Source organism: Pleurodeles waltl, chromosome 8 (assembly GCF_031143425.1).
Source record: "Pleurodeles waltl isolate 20211129_DDA chromosome 8, aPleWal1.hap1.20221129, whole genome shotgun sequence".
Taxonomy (NCBI): Eukaryota; Metazoa; Chordata; class Amphibia; order Caudata; family Salamandridae; genus Pleurodeles; species Pleurodeles waltl.
The window spans coordinates 213209599-213232324 of NC_090447.1; positions in this window are offsets into that span (position 1 = coordinate 213209599).

Sequence of the window (22726 nt, forward strand, 5' to 3'; positions counted from 1 at the left end):
GGCAAGGCTAGGGATGTGGGCCACTCACTTCGACGGTGCAGTTGCTAATGACTTCTCTTCTTCCCCTGTACATTTCATGTAGGTCAGCGCCCACCAGAAGAAGGATATTTGGCGTGCCATCGCCAAGAACGTCCAGACCCTGGGGGTCCACCACAGACGGAGCACCCACTGCCGTAAAAGATGGGAGGACATTCGCCGCTGGAGCAAGAAGACGGCGGAGGCTCAGCTGGGGATGGCCTCCCAACGTGGGAGGGGTGCCCGTCGAACCATGACCCCCCTGATGTTCCGGATCCTGGTGGTGGCCTACCCTGAGTTGGATGGGCGCTTGAGGGCATCACAGCAGACACAAGGGGGTGAGTACAACATCATTCAGCGGACTTTGCGCACAGTGAAGGTGTCTGGGTGGGGGAGGAGGGCTGTGGGTTTCCCTAGGCCAGGGCGAGCTCCGTAGGCTAGGCCCCTCCGTAAAGCAGGCCATGTAGCACCCCACCCCACCTCTGTAGAGTGCCAAGTACAGGTATACATGCCCCTGTGTCATCTATGTGTGCAGATGTCGACCATAGCCATGTAGGCCATATCCCAGGAATTGCATCTGTAGAGCCCAACAGCGCGGCGTAGTGCAGGGGGCTGCTGTGTCTGTATTGTCTGCCAACTGAAGCGGTAAGCCATGCACTCAACCTGTCTTTCTTCTGTCGTCACCCCCCTTTTTGTGGTCTCCCTATTCTTGTGTGCATCAGCATCATCAGCGGAGGTACAGTGGCACCGGAGCACGAGGGAGCTGCATCCCACATGGCCATGGAGGGCCACACCACGGACTTGGAATACACCAGTGGGACGGAGGGCGAGGGGAGCTTCACGGCGGTCACAGGATCTGCAACCAGCGACACGGACTCGTCCTCCGATGGGAGCTCCCTTGTGGTGGTGGCAAAATCTGTGCCCCCCACTTCTACAGGTACAGCCGCCACCCCCCCCTACCAGCACCGCCCTCCCAGCAGCCCCTCAGCCTTCACCCCGTGCCCGCTCACCCAGGAGGGTGGGCATCACCATCGCCTCAGGCACCTCAGCCCCTGCCCCTGTCACCTCTGCTGCCCTCAGTGAGGAGGCCATTGACCTCCTCATGTCACTCACTGTTGGGCAGTCTACCATTGTGAATGCCATCCAGGGTGTAGAAAGGGAATTGCAACACACAAATGCATTCCTGGAGGGCATTCATTCTGGTCAGGCTGCCCTTCATCGAACCCTGCAAACTCTGGCCTCAGCACTGATGGCAGCCATTGTCCCTGTGTCTAGCCTCCCCCCTCCAACTTCCTCCACCCAGACCCAATCCCCTGAACCCCAGCCTATCCCAGGCACACCATCAGACCAGCATGCACACACCTCACCACACAAGGGAAGCTCAGGCAAACATAAGCACCACACATCCCACAGGCAATCACGCAAGCATCACACACATACAGACACACCAACATCCACTGCATCCACTGTGTCCCCCTCCTTGTCGTCTCCCTCCTCCCTCCCAGTCTCGTCTACAGTCTCACCTGCATGCACTACCACTACAGCCACTACGTCCCGCACCAGCACACCCACCACCACACCCCGCTCACGTGCACTCACCACCCCCACTACGATTTACACGTCCCCTGTGTCCTCTCCCAGTGTGTCTGTGACGCCCCCTCCCAAAGTATACAAACGCAGGCACCCACCCACCCAACAGCCATCCACCTCACGACAGCCTCCAGCACATGCACCTTCACCCAAAGTCACCAAACATACACCTCCTACAACCACTACCTCTTCCTCCACTCCCAAACCCCCTCTAGCTACCCGTCCCAGTGTTCCTAACAAACTTTTCCTGACCAAGCTTGACCTCTTTCCCACCCCCCCCCTCCAATTCATAGGTCCTGTACTAGCACCTCAGCCAAAAAATCTCCGGGACCAGTGGTGCCTGTTGTTACAGGTATGTGGAGTGCACTGGGCACCAGGGCAGCCAGTGTGACACAGAGCCACAACACAGCCAGTCTCCCCCCTGTGAAGCACCAGAAGTTGGACAGTGCCCGGCGGGAGAGGGTGAAGACTCCAGCCAGCAAAGCCGCTCACAAGGGTGACTCAGCTGTGACTCCTCCCAAGGTGGGGAAGGGGCAGAAGAAATCGCCAAAGTCTGGGAGGAGCAGCCCGGCGGAGAAGACCGCCATCATCCCCGCTGCCCAGGAGGCCACCGCCAGCCCAATCGTCACTGGCCAGGAGGCCACCGCCAGAGTCAGTGCCCAGGAGGGCAGCCCGATCGTCACTGGCCAGGAGGCCACCGCCAGAGTCAATGCCATGAGGCCACCGCCAGCCACAGCCCAGCTGCCCAGGAGGGCCCCGGCAGCCACAGCCCAGCTGCCCAATGAAGGACCGCCAGCCCCAGCCCAGCTGGACAATGAAGGACCGCCATGGCAAGCTCCGCTGAACAGGGCAAGCACCGCTGAACAGGTCAGAAACTGCAAACTCAAGCACCGCTGAACAGGGCAAAGACCGCCATGGCAAGCACCGCTGAACAGGGCAAGCACCGCTGAACAGGTCAGAAACTGCAAACTCAAGCACCGCTGAACAGGGCAAAGACCACCAACTCAAGCCCCGCTAGCCCATGGGCGGCAGGGGCAGTGACGCAACTGGGACCATCACGGGGTGAGTGATACACTCTGGGCACCAGTCCCCCTCCAGAACCAGTGGAGACATGCATCCACTACCTCTGTCCTTCACAGGATGAAGCACTCTGGGCACCAGTCCCCCTCCAGAACCAGTGGAGACATGCATCCACCACCTCGGTCCTTCACAGGATGAAGCACTCTGGGCACCAGTCTCCCTCCAGAACCTGTGGAGACTGTTATCCACTTGAGAGACTGTGGCTTTGCACTCCCCAGGATGGTACAGTGGGCAACCCACCCACTGTAGAGACTTGAGAGACTGTGGCTTTGCACTCCCCAGGATGGTACAGTGGGCAACCCACCCACTGTAGAGACTTGAGAGACTGTGGCTTTGCACTCCCCAGGATGGTACAGTGGGCAAACCACCCACTGTAGAGACTTGAGAGACTGTGGCTTTGCACTCCCCAGGATGGTACAGTGGGCAACCCACCCACTGTAGAGACTTGAGAGACTGTGGCTTTGCACTCCCCAGGATGGTACAGTGGGCAAACCACCCACTGTAGAGACTTGAGAGACTGTGACTTTGCACTCCCCAGGATGGTACAGTGGGCAAACCACCCACTGAAGAGACTTGAGAGACTGTGGCTTTGCACTCCCCAGGATGGCACAGTGGGCAACCCACCCACTGTAGAGACTTGAGAGACTGTGGCTTTGCACTCCCCAGGATACATCAATGGGCATTGAGCCTCCTTGTGGATCTGGCGTGGTGCACTCATCCGGCTGACGTGCCCCCCCTTCCCTTCCCCCTGAGGTGCCTGTTGTATTTCTATCTGATGCCCCAGCAGTGTTCTCTCCATTTTGATCAGGTATCTAGTGTGGGTCTCGCCCATGCATTTTGGGCCCAGTGGTCCACGGACAATGAATGGTGCATTACCTGCACTACTAATCGTGGTGTATATTTTGTTTAACGTGTATATATATATATATATATATATATATATATATATATATATATATATATATATATTTATTTGGTTACTGTATTTTGCTATATTACAATGGTTCCACTCATTTCCTTTTGTCTTTGCATTCTTCCAGGGGGCTGGGGGTTGTTTCTGTAATGTTTGGATATGCATTGGTGTGTGTGTTGTAGTGGGTGAGGGTCGGGGTGGGGGTGTGCTGGTGCGGCACGTAGTGGCTGTAGTGGTAGTGCATGCAGGTGAGAGTGTAGACGAGACTGGGAGGGAGGAGGGAGACGACGAGGAGGGGGACACAGTGGAGGCAGTGGATGTTGGTGTGTCTGTATGTGTGTGATGCTTGCGTGAGTGCCTGTGGGATGTGTGGTGCTTATGTTTATACAAAAAAGGTGTACACTGTTCCAAATGGAAAAATATAATCACTAGGGGAACATTAAAGTTCAGGAGCAAGAGCCCTCACACATCCGAGAGGATGTCATGCTTCATCATCGGGTAGTTCCTTGTCAGACCGGCGCTGCAATGTCCCGTAAGGGGGCTCTTTGCCGAAGATCTTTTAGGTAGCAGCCGTGGTAGCGGACACTACAAGACCTGGTGTTGCGGTCAGGCGCTAATCCTGGCAGGAGAGTGAAAGCTAAAATTGGTTCCCAGTCTTAATAGGAGCGAGTCAATTTAATTAATCAATAGAATAAGACCTGGACCAAGATTAAAAACAGAAGGAAAGTGTAAAATGAGGAATAATGCTCAACCACTTTCTGCATGGTGCTGGAGCTTAAGGAGATTATCGTCGGGCTCCTAGGACATGGTCAACATGTTTCGCGTACAGTGGTCTAACAAGATCCTATGACGCTTCATCAGGACCAATACATAATAAGACTTCTCCTGTCTATATTACCGAAAGTTTGCAAAAATGTCAAACAAATCATATAGTCACTTACATTGAAGTTCACTAATTGTCAGAAACCTCTAATGGTCGCCCATCCCTTGGTACATGGGGGGCCCCTTGGGAAGTAGCATGCCGAAAGCGGTCACTATTTGTGGATGACGGCAGTCTGCAGGGGAACCTACCCTGACGTGCTCTCCCGAAAAGATGGTGATGGTGCTTATGTTTGCCTGAGCTTCCCTTCTGTGGTGAGGTGTGTGCATGCTGGTCTGATGGTGTGCTTGGGATAGGCTGGGGTACAGGGGATTGGGTCTGGGTGGAGGAAGTTGGAGGGGGGAGGCTAGACACAGGGACAATGGCTGCCATCAGTGCTGAGGCCAGAGTTTACAGGGTTCGATGAAGGGCAGCCTGACCAAAATGAATGCCCTCCAGAAATGCATTTGTGTGTTGAAATTCCCTTTCTACACCCTGGATGCCATTCAAAATGGTAGACTGCCCAACAGTGAGTGACCTGAGGAGGTCAATGGCCTCCTCACTGAGGGCAGCAGAGGTGACAGGGGCAGGGGCTGAGGTGCCTGGGGCGAAGGTGATGCCCACCCACCTGGGTGAGCGGGCACGGGGCGAAGGCTGGGGGCTGCTGGGAGGGCGGTGCTGGTAGGGGGGGGTGGCGGCTGTACCTGTAGAAGTGGGGGGCACAGATTTTGCCGCCACCACAAGGGAGCTCCCATCGGAGGACGAGAGTATGGCCCTCCATGGCCATGTGGGATGCAGCTCTCTCGTGCTCCAGTGCCACTGTACCTCTGCCTGATGATGCTGATGCACACAAGAACAGGGAGGCCACAAAAAGGGGGGGGACGACAGAAGAAAGACAGGTTGAGTGCATGGCTTACCGCTACCGTTGGCGGACAATACAGACACAGCAGCTCCCTGCACTACGCCGCGCTGTTGGGCTCTACAGATGCAATTCCTGGGATATGGCCTACATGGCTATGGTCGACATCTGCACACATAGATGACACAGGGGCATGTATACCTGTACTTGGCACTCTACAGAGGTGGGGTGGGGTGCCACATGGCCTGCACTACGGAGGGGCCTAGCCTACGGAACTTGCCCTGGCCTAGGGAAACCCACAGCCCTCCTCCCCCACCCAGACACCTTCACTGTGCGCAAAGTCCGCTGAATGATGTTGTACTCACCCCCTTGTGTCTGCTGTGATGCCCTCAAGCGCCCATCCAACTCAGGGTAGGCCACCGCCAGGATCCAGAACATCAGGGGGGTCATGGTTCGACGGGCACCCCTCCCACGTTGGGAGGCCATCCCCAGCTGAGCCTCCCCCGTCTTCTTGCTCCAGCGGCGAATGTCCTCCCATCTTTTACAGCTGTGGGTGCTCCGTCTGTGGCGGACCCCCAGGGTCCAGACGTCCTTGGCGATGGCACGCTAAATATCCTTCTTCTGGTGGCCGCTGACCTACATGAAATGTACAGGGGAAGAAGAGAAGTCATTAGCAACTGCACCATCGAAGTGAGTGGCCCACATCCCTAGCCTTGCCATGTGGCACATGCATTCACAGTCCTTCGTGCACGCAGAACTGTGCAAGCTTCCTTCCTACAACCAGCCCTCACCACACAGGCATAGCCCATACAACGTGCTCCCTGTGTACTTACCTGTTGGTCTGGAGGACCGTAGAGTAGCGTGTACTGGGGAAGGACCCCGTCCACGAGCTTCTCCAACTCCTCTGCAGTGAAGGCAGGGGCCCTTTCCCCAGACGCACGAGCCATTGTCTCTTCCAGACCGAGGTCACAGCAGCACTTGCAGTGTAGGTCCTCTCCTGTTGAAAATCAGGTATTGAGTGATTGAAAAGCTAGAAAATGGCAGTCACGTCCGCGGCTGTCACGTCCGCGGCGGTGCGTAGCATCACCGCCGGCGTACATCGTCATTGGCTCCTGGGACCCATAGGGTCCAATGTTAACCAATGCAGCATTGCGCCGCGGTCTTCGACCGCCTACTGCGACGGTGTACAACGCCAGCGCAGGTACCTCACATCCCATTGTCCCACTTTAGAGGTCAGGCAGCCGCCATTTCAGGGGCCCACATGGCCTGATTACCAACTGCGTCACACAGACCTCTGCCTTGTCGCACAACACAAATACAGGCCAGATTCTGTGTATGAATGGTGTTCTGTGTATACTGTGGGTACATACCTCTGAGTTGTTTGACTCTGTGGTCGCTGTTGTCCTTCCTAGGCACCGTCCGCTGGGACATGTGAGGAGATGGCGGAATCCTCCGGTGTACCGACCGCTGGTGGACCTGTTGACAATGGAGAAGCGACATTTGATCATCACCTACAGGTTTGACCGTGCCACAATCCAGGAACTGTGTACCCAGTTGGAGCCAGACCTGATGTCAGCAATCCGCCATCCCACAAGGATCCCCCCTCAAGTGCAGGTGCTATCACTGCTCCATTTCCTTGCAAGTGGGTCATTTCAAACAACAGTGGCCATGGCATCAGGGATGTCCCAGCCTATGTTTTCCAACGTGTTGTCCAGAGTGTTGTCTGCCCTGCTGAAACACATGCGGAGCTACATAATTTTCCCTCAGGTGGAGGATTTGCCTACAGTGAAAGGTGACTTCTATGCCCTTGGACATATTCCCAACATCATAGGTGCCATTGATGGGACCCATGTAGCTCTGGTCCCCCCCCCCACAGGAGTGAACAGGTGTACAGGAACCGGAAGAGTTATCATTCCATGAATGTACAGATGGTATGTTTGGAAGACCAGTACATCTCCCAGGTAAATGCTATGTTCCCTGGCTCTGTGCATGACGCCTACATCCTGCGGAATAGCCGCATCCCTTATGTGATGGGTCAACTGCAGAGGCACCAGGTGTGGCTATTAGGGGACTCTGGTTACCCCAACCTGTCATGGCTACTGACCCCAGTGAGGAATCCCAGGACCAGAACAGAGGAACGCTACAATGAGGCCCATGGGCGGACTAGGAGGGTGATCGAACGCACTTTCGGCCTCCTGAAGACCAGGTTCAGGTGCCTCCATATGACAGGTGGTTCCCTATTCTACTCACCAAGGAAGGTGTGCCAGATCATCGTGGCCTGCTGTATGCTTCACAATTTGGCTTTGCGACAACAGGTGCCTTTTCTGCAGGAGAATGGTCCAGATGACGGTGTTGTGGCAGCTGTGGAGCCTGTGGACAGTGATGAGGAGGAAGCAGAGGAAGAAGACATTGACAACAGGGACTCAGTTATCCAGCAATATTTCCAGTGACACACAGGTGAGAGTACATTCCTGCCTACTTCAAGTACTTTCACACTTCTACCTCTATCCTGTCTGTCGATTTCAACCAGTATATGGTAACTGAGTTGTACATTTCCCTTACGGTTTCACAGGTGTGGTTTCCAACGTGTGTTATCTGCTTAGATTCCTCATGGACTTGAGATGTGTGACATAGGTATGTTGACATTACATTTGAGAACGCATTTTGTCACGGTCATTGCTAATACACATTTCCAAAATCACAGACTGACTCCAGATTGTTTTGTGCTTCAAGGGTGTTTATTGCAGTGCTAAATACTGGAAGGGGGATTGTAAAATGGTGAGGGGTGATGGTGGAGGAATGTCCATGGCAGAGTCCAGTCTATTAGTCTCACAGGTGCATTGCCCATATGGGCATAGGAAGTGGAGCTGGGGCAGTTTAATTATGGACAGGGTTACAAAGTGGGACAGTAGGATGACAATCAGGGTGGTCTCATTTCTTGGCGGGGGTCTTGGCATCGTGATCTGTCTTGTTCCTGGATCTCAGGGACCGTTTGCGGGGTGGTTCTCCGTCTGCAGGGGGTGGGGTGCTGGTGTGGTGGTCCTGTGGCGGTGCTTCCTGTCCACTAGCGCCGGCGGAGGTGGTGGGCAGTTCATCGTCCATGCTAGTGTCAGGGGCCCCTTGGAGTGCCACAGTGTCCCTCTTGGTGTTCAGTATCTCCTTCAGCACCCCTACGATGGTGCCCAGGGCGGTGCTGATGGTTCTGAGTTCCTCCCTGAAGCCCAAATACTGTTCCTCCTGCAGGCGCTGGGTCTCCTGAAACTTGGCCAGTACCATTGCCATCGTCTCCTGGGAGTGGTGGTATGCTCCCATGATGGAGGAGAGGGCCTCGTGGAGAGTGGGTTCCCTAGGCCTGTCCGCCCCCTGTCGCACAGCAGCCCTCCCAGTTCCCCTGTGTTCCTGGGCCTCCGTCCCCTGGACCGTGTGCCCACTACCACTGCCCCCAGGTCCCTGTTGTTGTTGGGGTGGTGGGTTATCCTGGGTTCCCTGTAGTGGTGGACACACAGCTGATTGACGTGTCCTGGGTACGGAGGTATGGGCCCGCTGGGTGGGTGCTGTGCTGGTGTTACCAGAGGGTGGAAGGTCTGTGGTGGCCTGTGACTGGGTGTGGGGAACCAACTGTCCCGAGGCCCACGATGGTCCGGGCTGGACATCTGGATCCAGTTGGACAGAGCTGCTGTCATCACTGTGGGCCTCTTCTGTGGGTGGGATGGAGATGTCTGGACCCTCCTGTCTGGTGACGTTGGGTAGTGGTCCTGCAGGGGTGTAAAGGCATGATTATTGCATCTGTGTGTGTCATGGTGTGCAATGGGTGGTTAAGCGTGTACCCCAATGCTAGCATTCCTGTGTGGGGGCTTGTGTGATGATGGTTGAGGGGGGTGTTATGGGTATGTGCAGTGGGCATGCTTTAGTGATGGGTGTCCATGCTTTGTTGTGTCATGCAGGGCTTGGTGTTGGGATGGGTGGTTTGTGTTATTAGTACATTAGTGAGGAGTTGGAGTGATAGGGGAGGGGGCTAGGGTGGGGTCTGTGATAGCATGCAGGTAGGGTGGGGGATATGATAGTTAAGATTTGACTTACCAGAGTCCATTCCTCCACCGACTCCTGCGAGGCCCTCAGGATGCAGAATAGTCAAGACCTGCTCCTCCCATGTTGTTAGTTGTGGGGGAGGAGGTGGGGGTCCGCCGCCAGTCCGCTGTACCGCGATGTTGTGTCTGGAGACCACGGAACGCACCTTCCCCCGTAGGTCGTTCCACCTCTTCCTGATGTCGTCCCTATTTCTTGGGTGCTGTCCCACTGCGTTGACCCTGTCGACTATTCTTCGCCATAGCTCCATCTTCCTAGCTATGGAGGTGTGCTGCACCTGTGATCCAAATAGCTGTGGCTCTACCCATACGATTTCCTCCACCATGACCCTGAGCTCCTCCTCCGAGAACCTGGGGTGTCTTTGCCGTGCCATGGGGTGGTGTAGGTGATGTGTGGGGTGGTGTATGTGGTGATAAGTGTGGTGATATGTAGTGGTAGTAGTGTTGGTGATGGTGTTGAGTGCCTGTGGCTGCTAGTTTGTGGATGGTGGTGTCTCTCTCTGGCCTTCTTTCAGATTTTTTTGTCGTAGGGGTTTGCGGGTGATGTGGGTGTGTGTTTTATATAGTATTGAGTGTGTGGGAATGGTGTGTGTATGTGTATCAGGTGTGTGTCTTTCGAATTGTCCAATGTGGTGGTGTTTTGGAGATGTGTGTTTATTTTGAGCGCGGCGGTGTGTACCGCCAATGGAATACCGCCGTTGAAAGACCTCCGCGTGGATTCGTGGGTCGTGATAGCATGGGCGTATTTCTGTTGGCGTGACGGTGTCGGTTTTGTTTTCGCCAGTTTATCACTGACCTTTGGTGTGGCGGACTTGTGTGGGTGTCTGAATTTTGTCGGATTTCGGGATCTGGGTCATAATAGCTGTGGCGGATTTCTGCGGCCACGGCGGTGTGTTGGCGGTCTTCTGCACGGCGGTAAGCGGCTTATACCGCCAATGTTGTAATGACCCCCATTGTCATTTTCAAAAAAAGAAACAAAACAAAATCAGCCAGGCTTTTTTAAGAAATAATCCCCACAGATCAGAGAGAACTTTTAAGCACTACCTACTCTGCTAGCATATCTCATCTCCTGAACCCTGACTTGCGTCATCTTACAACACCATTCTTGACTAGTAGGAGACAGCTCAGACTGCCAATTTCTCAACAGAAGAGACCTAGCAACCGCAGTGGCTATAAATACGAGCTTCTCCCATCTAGAAGAGAGCCTTGCCTCAGGATCGTAGCCTAAGCTCATTAACTGAATGCTGGGAGATATGGATACCGGCGCCTTAGTTGTTAACATCGCAAAAATTCCCTCCCAACATCCCTGTATACGTCGGCATGTCGCAATCACATGGATCCAGCCTGCCTATTCCTACTTTCTTACAGCGACACATATTGGGATAGCCGGTCCCCATTTCGAGACAGGGCCTGGGGCGTTCGATACAATAACCATTTGCTGAAAATTATCATTCGGTGCTAGTTAGCCCCTCGAAGAATGGAGAAATTCAGACGATTAATGGTCTCCCAGCAATCACTTGAAACCTCTAAGCCCTCCTGACGAGCCCATTTCCTCTGAGCTTTTGTCCCAAGATCTGCTTTGTCCCTGACTGCCAGAAGCCTTCTCCATGACCCCGCAGTCCTTATCCCAGAAGGATCCACCAATTCTGTTACCAACGACTGGACGTTAACGATAGAATTGACATCTAGATCCCTTAAAATATGCAACAAAATGTTATAAGATCCATCCAACAAGAAATCATTTTTTACAGTGGAATATTTAATGGAGTTTCCCAGTTGTCCTTGGCGCGGAAATCCCCAATTTTACTGAATCCAGCAAGCTCCCACCTCCTTACTAAGTCTTCATTAAGCTGAGCACCAGAGTGCAGCAAAATCTGTGAAAGAGGAGTGTCAAAATGTAAAAAAGCAATTGAATATTTTCTAAAGAAGTCTGATCTTCTCTTGAAAAACCATTTAAAAATCTTATAGCAAACTTTTTTAGGCGATTTCGTCAAGAGTGCTGGGTTCCGAATATTATGCTCCCTACATATTAATACCCGAAAATCAATAAAAAAACCTGGAGCCTACCAAATGATCCATTTTAAAGCTGGCATAGTAATGTGCGAAAAATGCAAAATAATAATCTTTGAAATTTGGCAAAGCTAATCCCCCCTTTTCTTTATCCGCATATAGTATACTTAAAGCGGCTCGAGCCTTTCGGTTTTGCCAAATAAAAGGGAGAAATATGGATTCCAGTTTTCTAAAACATTTTTGCGTTAGAACACACGGACTAGCCGCAAACAAGAAATTGAAGAGTGGTAAGATTGGCATTTTAATTAACGCAATTCGGCCTATTATAGAGAGGGGGAGGGACCCCCAGCGAGCCAGCAGAGCCTGAGTTTTCTGAAGTAAAGGAGCAAAATTTAAATCGTACAGGTCTCCTATATTGGCCGAGAAATAAATCTCTAAATATCTCTTTGGATTGGCATTCACACAGCCTCTTAATTCAGGAAGGAGATTGATAGGAGAAGTGCCACAGAGAATAATATCAGTCTTACTCATATTGATCTTTGAGCCACCAATTTGCTCAAATTCATTAAATACATTAAAGACCGCTTCCTGAGAAAAACGTTCTGTATCTAAGAACATGATGATGTCGTCTGCGTAAAGATTGATCTTTCCCATTGACTTTAAAGGAGGTTGGATCTGGATATGTTGTCTAATTTTAATGGCTAGAGGCTCAATAAAAAGGGCAAATAAAATGGGGGATAAAGGACAACCCTGCCTAGTCCCTTGTTGTATTTGAAGTTGGCCGACGCACTTTGAGTTTATAATAATATTGGCCTCTGAGTTTGAGTACAACCTTTGTATTAGTGAGGTGACCTGAGAAGGTACCTTGTGGCTAGACAGAACTGAAAAAAGCGTGTCCCAAACAACCAAGTCAAATGCTTTTTCCGCGTCTTGCAAAAGAATAATGGCAGGGACTTTATTAGAAGCAAAATAATTAAGAGCCTCAGCTAAGAAATGTGTATTTGTAGCCAGTTGTCGGCCAGCTATCAACCCATTCTGATCGGGGTGTACCAGTTTATTAACTACTCCATTAAGCCTATTGGCCTAAAGTTTTGTGATTATTTTATAATCTGAGTTTAACAGCGAAATTGGAGGATATGCATTTGGATCCTCCCTGTCCTTGTTTTTCTTAGGAAAGCTAACCACGTTTCCTGAATGCCAGGTCTTAGGGATCTGCTCGCCCCTCAGTGGGCCATTAATTAAGGCCAAAAAATCCTTGGCGAATGTATTTATGAAAGCCTTATAGAACTCAGACGGGAAGCCATCCGGTCCACAGGCTTTCCCCGTGGGAAAGTTCTTAACAACGTCTAGAAGTTCTGGCTTCGTAAATGGCTCTGACAGCACCTCACAGTCTTCCTCTGAGAGGCTGGCAATATCCAGGTCCCTCAGGAATTTCTCAATAGTCCTGGGATCTATAACTGGGGCATAACTATAAATTTGTCTATAATGTTCCAGCATAATTTTATCGATGTCTCCGGGGTCAGTATGTCTAGCCCCTGTGACAGGACATCTTAGAGCGTGTATGATATTACCAGCAATACGATCTCAAGCTTGCCATGCCAAACATTTTCCTGTAAAGTTACTCTCTTCGTAGACATTTTGTTGATAAGTCCGATGTTCTATATCCACCTTCTTAACAAAGTTATCCGCCAATGCCTTCTTGGCAGCTTCAAAAGACTGCCTATTAGTGTCCGAGGGGTTATATAAGTAGGCAGTTAAACACTTTTGAACTGCATCTTCCAATACAGCAATTTGTTGTCTCAAGAACCGTTTATCAGCTGCCTCTTTGGCGATTACCCAGCCCCTAAAAAAGGCCTTAAATGAATCCCAGACTAATGCTGGAGTTGAGGATCCCTGATTGCGTTTGAAAAAATCCCTTATTTCGGCCTATGAAGTCTGTACCCACCCCTCGTCCGAAAGAAGCTGGAGATTAAACATCCACCTTCTGGTCTGAACTGTATAAGCTGTGGAATAGAGAGACACTTCCAGCAGCAGAGAGGCATGGTCTGAAAGACCAGAGTGCTGAACCGACTGAGATCTATAGCACAATGTTTCTGATATCAGAAAAAAATCGATACGTGAGGAGCTTTTAAACCGAGTGGAAATACAAGTATATTCCCTCGCATCAGGAGTGTTTGTTCTCCAGGGATCACAAAGCATCAAAACCTTAACATAATCTTTAAAGATTTTTGCAACTTTGGGTTTGTGCTGTCTCTTACCCCTTACCGTGGTATCTAAAACTGGATCCTGAACGAAATTGAAATCCCCTCCAATAATAATTTTGCCTGTCAATTGCAAGAGGGAGTGAAACAGGCCTTTATAGGGGGCTGGGTCGTCTAACAGAGGAGCATAAAAACTAACAAAGACTAATGTTTCCTTGCAATTAAACACTGAACCCAACACCAACGGCCATCAGGGTCAGAAAAAAAATCCAGTGGTTGTGCGTTGAGGGCTCTGCCTAAAAAGACTGCCACACCTCTGTGAGCCTCTGAAGCTGCAGCGATTACTTTAAAATCAGCAATTTTTTTTAAACATGTGAAAATCTGGGACTTTATTAACCGGAATATGAGCCTCCTGAAGAAGAATAACTGAGGGATTTAAAGCAGTTACCCTTTCCTCGATTACGGACCTTTTCCTATGGTTATTTAATCCATTAACATTCCAGGAAAGTATTCTTAATGGAAGAAAACATTTTGTCATTGATTTGTACCTTGGCTTAGTCTGAATATCATCACCCCCACTCTGGAGTGAAATACACTATCATAGACATAACAGTCCTCTAAAGTGACAAATACGGATCCTGGTATCCATACCTCTCCCCCCAGCTCCCCCCCCTTCCTCATTCCCCCATCCCTCACCCTCAGTGGCCCACACCTGGAGCCCTCCTGCCTGGACAGCCTGAGGCCACACCCCTCCCCCACCCACTGCCCCCATCCTTCCCTAGCGTGGTGCCTTGTCATAGCACCCTATGCCACAGACTAGAGAGACCAAAATTGAAATAGCTTGAACATTGTTGTGGGCTTTATAATAAAATAAAAAAATAAAAAAGCCCGCATTCTCTTATGGTATCATTATCCTCATGGTCCAATATGTCGCCCTGGTGGTCTCCTATTAAGTTTTTTCCGCCCCGGCCCCGCCACCCCGTATTCGTCCTGACTGCTCAGAATTCTGAATTACATGTAGCAAGGATTTAGCAGCATCCACTGTGTGAATAAAATTCGAGTGACCCTGAAAAAACACTTTAAGTTTGGATTGTTGCACAAGTCCAGCCTGAGCCCCCGCTTTTTGAAATGCCGGAATCATCCCTTTCAATTCTCTTCTCCGATGCACAGCCACCAACGACATATCTGAGAAAATCTTGAACGCATAGTCACTGGGAATCTGGAAGGTTTTGGTCTTAATTGCCTGCTGGAGAATCTGTTCCTTGATACGAAAATCACCAAAGTTCACTAGAATAGTGCGAGGATATTTAGGGTTTGGTGGCTCGACTGCGGGGACCCGATGGGCCCGCATGATAGTGAGATCCGGATGCTTGTCCTTTGGTCCTAATAGAACATGACTTTTAGTAAGAGCAGTGACCAGATCTATGACTGTCTGGCCACTTTCGCGGCCTTCAGAGACTCCCGTGAATCTCAAATTAAAACTACGTGGTCGATTTTTGGCATCGTCGAGTCGAATCTGTAGATCTAACAGGTCAGCTTGACATTTTGCCAGGGATGGTTCTACAGTTATATGGACATCCTCAAGGTCGGAAACTCGCTGCTCGATATCCGTAATTCGTGAGTTAAGTTGCTGGATATTACTACAGATCAAGTTCAGTTGTGATTCTGTTCTCTGATTTGCGTCGTCTTGGGAAACTTTCAGCGTTTTTAATTCCCTTAGTATCTGCAGAAGTAAGTTTTCTGAGGGAATGCCAGTGCTTGCTGTATCTTTCAGCTCCTGAGACAGAGTCCCATTTTGACCATTAAATTCGGAAGACACAGCAGGAGTGGCAACAGGGGGGGGGGGAGATCCAGCTGCTGTGTCTCCCCCGCCCCTACTGATTGGCTCATGCAATGATAGAGAGGCAGAGCTGTCTACCTGAGGGGCAGGGGTGCAGCTGTTAATTAGTGAAGGGGTACACTCCTTATGGCTTTTCCCTGCCCCAAACAAGGGATAGAGGGGTTTGGAAGCAGAGTCCATGTCCGTCGCCTGACCGCAAGAGGTCTCAGAGTTCCAGCCAGGGGTTGACTGAGTGAGCAGTGGAGAGCCTTTACCGAATGATCCCGGACTAGGATCCGAATTGGCTGGCAGAGCCCTCAATTCGCCAGATGGACAGTCCGAGCTGAGGTGAAGGCTTGTCAAGTTAGTCACAGAGGGTGGTAGATTAAGAGTTAGGGGCAAAGTAGGGTTAGAGGTTAAATCTATAGCGGATGGTAGGGGAGGTACGGAAGCTGGAGCCTTGTGCATATGATTATCCAAAGGTACAGGGCGTTTTGTTTTAGCAGTACGTGTTGTTCTAGGAACCCTGGTGGCAGAACGACCTGAACCCGATGCGTAATGTGGAGAGCGCCGCATCCTCCCAAAAATCACGGAGTAGCCGTGTCCCGGCAGAAAAAGACTCCTGTCCTAACCCTTCAGGTGCGATTAAATTAAATTTATCAGTGAAGCGCCAAGAGGGACCAGCAGATCATACCGGGGTCAGCTTCAATTTCCGTACCTTAAACGGATGATTTCCCCTCTAATAGTTCCTTCAGAGGCAAAATAAACAATTGTCTGCCTTGACCCTAAAAGAGTGACAGAGTCAGAGTGGGGCTGAACGCAAATCAGGATTCACAGGGGCATAACAACCACCAAATGTCTTTTGGGAAGATAGCTCTCTAAATAAGAGACCCTCCTGGCACATTGGCACGCTGACACACTGACAGTCAAGATCCCTCCCCCCCCCCAAAAAATAAAAAGAATGTAATAGCATTGAAAAGCAGTCTTTTCAGTTCAATCTCCCCGTTATTATTATTTTTTCCCCTTTTTCTCTCTCCTTTTTCCCCCTTAGTCTTTTACTGAAGGACCCTACCTCCGTGTATCGCGCTGGTCTCTCCTTGTCCAGAAGTTGTCCAAGAGTTGAGAGGTTATCTGGTTTCCACCCCTCAGCTTCCAGACTAGTCAGGTAAAAATAACGTTGAAATCTGCATCAGGTTACAAATGAGGGGGGGGGGGGGGGCAGTGGCTCCGTAATCGGCCGGTCTGACCTAAGCAATGTTTTCAGCTGCCTCCCCCTGGGGTGTGTAAATCTTGGTGTCCCGCTTGCCGCTGTGCGCCCCACAGTCAATCACTCAGTTACTCAGCCTCGCCCGGCCATTGCTTGCGTCCTTGGAAACCACTTAACTCCGCGTCCTCGGCGTCCTGGAAACCGCTTGGCTTCCACGTCCTCTGTGTTCCTGGAGACCGCTGGACATCCGCGTCCTCGGTGCCCTGGAAACCGCTTTACTTCCGCATCCTCGGCGTCTTGGAAACCACTCGGCGGAGCCCACAGCGCGTCGGACTCCAATGCGCTCTCTCTACGTCTGAGCTTAGCCACGGAGCGTGACGGGAGCTCCCGCGGCCATGTCCTGGGGGGGGAACCATGCAAAAAAACGTTTTTATTGCGTTTCTAATAGCTGATCACAAGTAGGTATGTACATCAGAATGTCGAAAAGGCACCTCATACAAAACATCTATTTATCAGAACTCATTTCAATTTTCGTTGTTGGGTCTGTAGGCAATGGGTGGCTCTTTGTTTAACTAAGGGGCAGAGACATTTCCGAGGGAACATGGCATGCAACTGACTATAGATTATATACTCACAAAGGCATCCGTATGTACTTACTCTGGCTAGAGGTAGGCTGACTTGAGTTTTGCTCTGAGGGATTATCCCAGGTAATGCTTGGTGTATATTGAGGAGCATAAGGAAACGTGAGATGGCATAGCACATAAAATGTGCTCCTTTGACCCTGGCCTCTCCCTCACAGAGGACAGTAGCAAGCAACCGTAAACCCATCTCTGACTGACTGGGTTTTATAAAAAAAGACAGTCCCCAGCGGGATGGTTTGTTTGTAGCACAGGTCTGAGTTTTTGCGAATTAACATTCCACAAACCAGCTATCTCGCATAGTGACTTTATACTTGTCTGACCCGGGTTAGCCGTCTGCTGTCACATATACCACATCCCAACATACATGCATGCATGCAAGCATACATAGATGCATTACAAGATGAACTCTGTATTATTAAGAGCAGAGCCTGGGTTTTCTTGGTCTAGAAAACAGAACTTGGGGGGGCATTATTCAATGCTATCTTCGATGACTCCTCCTGCAGAAGAAGTTTGACTTACTTACCAGTACAGAGGGAACAAACATTTAAAAAGACAAGTAATGATTTTAGAGAGCTAGCTGCACTGGCCAACAAGCCCACTCAGAAACTTGGGGGCATAATTACAAGCACCTAGCGCCTCCTTGCGCCAACCTAGCAGGAGGCCTTCTCCCTGCGCCAGATTTACAAAGTGGCTCAATGCAGGCATTGCGCCACTTTGTAACCCCTTGCACCATGTTATGTCTGCGCCACACATAATGTATGGAAGAGGGCCATTCCCCAGTTAAGATGCCCAGAAAAATGGCACAGTGAAATTTCAGAGATTTCACTGATTCATTTTTCCTGTCATTTTTAATGCCTGCCCAAGGCAGGCATTATAGTGATGCTCCCATTTTTCCAATGGGCCTCCCCACGCTTTGCTGGAGTAGGGCCATCATTTTTGGCACTAATTGACCATTGCCCAACAATAGCGTCCAATTGTGCTAACATGTGCAAGGATGCACCATATTGCAAATACAGCACTACCATGGTGATATTAGGTGGGCACAGAGGGGGGCGCAATAAAAGTGGCACATCATAGGTCATGCCTCACTTTCTTGTAAATATATCCCTTGGTACAGCACCACTGGTAACAATTTCATGCTTTCTCTACCAAACAGGTAACAGGCAAAGTTGTATTTAAATTGTATAGCTTTGTAAAATTTTTACAGAGCTTTCCCTCCTCTTTTCCTGGCCCCAAAGCACATTTCAAGTGTCAAATTCACTAGTACATGGATTGAAGAAGGATATTGGTTGGGTTGGAGAAGTATGCCAGGAGTAACTTGGATCCTGAAAAGCTCAGGGGCCTATTTACAAGCCCCTAGCGCCACCGGAGAGTCACTTTTTGTGACTTAATGCTGCCTTGTAAATATGCGTCCCCACCCCAGCGGTTTTCTGCAGCTCATGCGTGTGCAATAGTTGTTGCTATGGGTGTACCCGTGCAACACCCATTGCCTTTTGACACTACCCCAGATTTACAAGGAAACGTAAGTCTGAGGCAGTGCCAAAAACTAACGCCACCCCAGAGGTGGCGTTAGCATGACACAACAAGGAGAAATGCTTTTATTTCACCACGTTTTAGCTTTTCTCTATGTGTGCTGCATTCTGCACCACACATAGGAGTAACCAGTCACATTTTGTTGATTGTTTATGTGCATGAAGGGACACCTTCCTAGACATAAACAATCATTCCCTGCAACGCAGGCACCCTTGCACTATAGTGCAAGGGTGCCTGCATTGGCGGTAAGAAGCTAAATTTAGCGCAAGCGCTGGGGGGAAACACATGGGCACACGTTATTTTTGTAAATATGGCACATCCCTGGATTTCTGATGTGACGTAATGTGGCGCTGGCAATTTTGGCACAGCACTGCTCCACTTTCTTATAAACATACCCCAAAGACTTTATGGCTTTTCTGAATTTTCGATGGTTGGTTATAGTTCTTATTCTCCTTGGGAGTATACTGCACAGATTACATATGTGAGTAGGAGATTCCACCTAGGCATGTCTTTGAAAACGAGAAATTACCAAAAGTGAGGCCATTTTTCACTGGGGTATTGCCATTGGCTGTGTAATCCAAGTTTTTGTTTGGATTGTAAAAACGTTGGTCCCTTCTCATGAACCTTTCAGTGAACAATGCAAATGGCTTTGAAAGATATTCTTCTTGCCCCTTGCTAATCAGTGCTAAATCGTGACAGCAGAGCTAATGTGATCCCTTCTCTTTAGATTTAGGACTTGCCTGGTTGCCATATTCTAAATTCTTTGCAGGTTTCCAATTAGTGTTCTAATTGCTTTGACTTCGAGATCATTTGTATAATTTAGAAGTGACATGGCAAGAGCAACTCCTGCTATTATCATGTGTGAAAAGCAGAGGAAGATGTGGCAAAATATTGTCATCATGCAGAATGAGTCTCTTGTCACTTTGATGCCTTGGGAATCAGTCTTTTCAATGAAGGTGTTTGGCAGCTTTTACATTTCCAGGAGACAAGAGGATATATGTTATTATTTTGGCAAGAGCCACAGGGTAGTATTTCTATTTTTGACGAACGAGGTTCATGATGATCGTTTAGCATTGATTGCTCCGCTGTCTTTAGATATCGGCTTAGTCTGGATCCTTTTACTTCCAGTAGTTCCGATTTCAAGGTGATCTGAATGACATCTGCAAAGTTGTAGCAGGTGAGTTTGAAAGTGTTAACTAGATCGGGAATAGGTGAACATTAAAAAGTAGGTGGTGACTGATGAGTCTTATCAGACATCTATATAAAATGTTACGACTGAAGAATTGAAAGGAGGTAGGGAAATTTGGGTTCGATCATTTAGGTAGCATTTTATCCAGTTGAAGACTGTGCCTAGGATTCCCTGTGTCATAAAGCTTTGGGGCAGTAGTTTGTGGTTTGCAGTATCAAATGCTGACATGTCGAGTAGAAGTCGTCTGGCAACTCCATTAAAGTAAATCGAGTATTGAGGACATCTCAGAGGCAGATTGGTGCTGATTAAATGCTTCTTTAAAGTCTGATTCCATTATGTTTGTCATTCTGTGTGTCTGATAGTGGAAGACATTGGGTTGCTGTTTTTTGGGAAGTAAAGCATACTCAAGCAGAAACCACAATCATTGCCAGGGTGACGTCACAGTCAAACCTTAAATTAACCTGTAACCAGCCCCCTGCTAGCTTGGCACAGAGCAGTCCAGCTTAATTTAGAGGCAATGAATAAAGTATTTGTGCAAGTATTGGGGTGGGGGGAGGTGAGACAATTGTTGATGATTTGCAAGAGTTTAAATGTGTGGCCAAGCCCCTCTCATGGACATCTGGCAACTTTGCTTGTTTATAGTCCTTTTAAATACAATCCTGGAGCATGCTTGTAATGTATGGAGGGTGATAGCCATATACTCACTTTATGGTAAGACACCCAGAAGGGAGATCAGCTCTTGCCAGATCAGATGATCCAGGATTCCCTGTAAGGCAGTTAATAGTTGATGTAGGTTTTAAGGAATGTCCCTAGTCTGGATAAACTTTGCTTAATGAGCCCAAACTCCAGGCATGCTTGCGGTTGTTAACATATTTGGGTAGGCAAAACCAACCAATCAATATATGTTGTCTATTAGCCTATATGAAATGTCAGAGATCATTCCTCTCATTACTTTTCTCCGATAGGTCATAGTGGGCACTAGCTTAGCACTGAGAATTTTTAACAGAGGGCGTAAGTAGGGCCTATTAGGGTCTTTAAGAGCAAAACAAATGCAAAATTAAGGGAACCAGTTATGGTCTTCAAATGGAGCTTCTGCTGTTTAAATGTGCCTTTGGTGTAGACGATGACCCCAAGAAATTTGTAATAGATTTTATTAGCTAGAGGTTTCTCACTGATATTCCACTTGCCAGGTTTATTTTCTTTCCACTTTTAAGCACCTTTGTTTAATTCAGGTTTCTAACCATCCTGCTAGCACTGGTGAAGGAATGTAATTAATTCAGCAATCCTTGCAGGCCGATCCTGGTTTTGCTCATCAGCAGTATATCGTCAGCTTATAGAAGGTATGAAACCTGTTTACCAACCAGCTTTGGTGGGTGAGCATTCACTTAGTGCAACTTTCTTGTAAGAGGTTTACCTGAAGCCATGTGCCAGTATATAATGCCTGTATTGCCCAGAGTTGTGTCCTCAGAACTCCCCATCTTTTAGTTTTCACCACAGGATGTCCCTTGTCACACTCAAATGCAGCTTGACAATCAAAGTACGTTTTACAGTTTTAGCACTTGCTTTGCCAATGTCTTTTAGCCATGTTGTGTAGCAGAGTGTCTGTGGTGCAGCATGGCTGAATGTTGGTGGGGTGCTTGGTTTCTCACAGGAGGGGGATAGGGCAAGCAACACAACAGGGGACGGACAATGCATGTAATGCACGTGGGAAGGACAGGACAAGCAACAATGCAGGAGGGGGTGGGAGAGACAGGAAAAGCAACACATGGTGGGTGGGGAGAGGAGGAAACAGCAACAATGAGAGATAGGGCAAGCAACTAAAAGGAAAAAACGTACCTCCAAAAGCACGCGAGCAGTGGAAGGACAGACACTGGAACAAGGAATAAGCACTTCGGCCTAGCTCCAGGGGAAGGACAAACACTTCAAGAGGAAGTGAAGGCAGCACGTGCTTACCAAAGAGAAGCAAGGAAATCAGCGAGAGGCCACCAATTGTAAGCAACAGGTGGGGTCTACGACTCCTGTAAGCTAACAAAATATCTTGCAAGCATCTGCACATGCAGTCTTAGGCGAGACCTAACAGGGCTGGTACCTCTATGCAACTCGGTCTTGTCGTGTTTGGGGAAGAATGGAGCCAGTACAGAAACCAATTGCACCACCTAAGAGTTTCGGATCTTTAGCCAATGTGTTTCCAGATCCAGTGGAATACCTAGGAAGACGCAAAAGGTTTGAAATCTGCAGGTGAAGGCACCCATCAGATGCTAATTTACATAAAAATAAAGTTGCAGCTAGCATCATGAAATAACATCCAAGGTTTCCCAAATGCCCAATCAAATAGGTAGCAGAGGGATGAGACTGCAAAGTCTACCAAGGTCGGGTAGACGGGATTCTCAGCTCCCGAGTGAGGACTACCCCTTGTGCAGTTGAGACTACCAGTGACAAAAATAGATGGCAGCATATTATGACAAGACCAAAGCTAGCCCTTAAAGCGGCACTGGTGACTCTGCTTAAAAAGGCAGATTCATTTGGAACCCACCATTCCCCAAGAGAGGCTGCTACTTTGTAATTAGGCTTTGCCTACATGTCTGATGTCCCCCATGCATGATCCTTTGCAATGCCACTACCAGCATCCTTTGGGTATATCCTACTAGATACACATGAACAACAAAGTGCCAGTGCGAAGGGGCTGCATGGCATGCTCAGGTACATACAATAAGTACTGTACAAG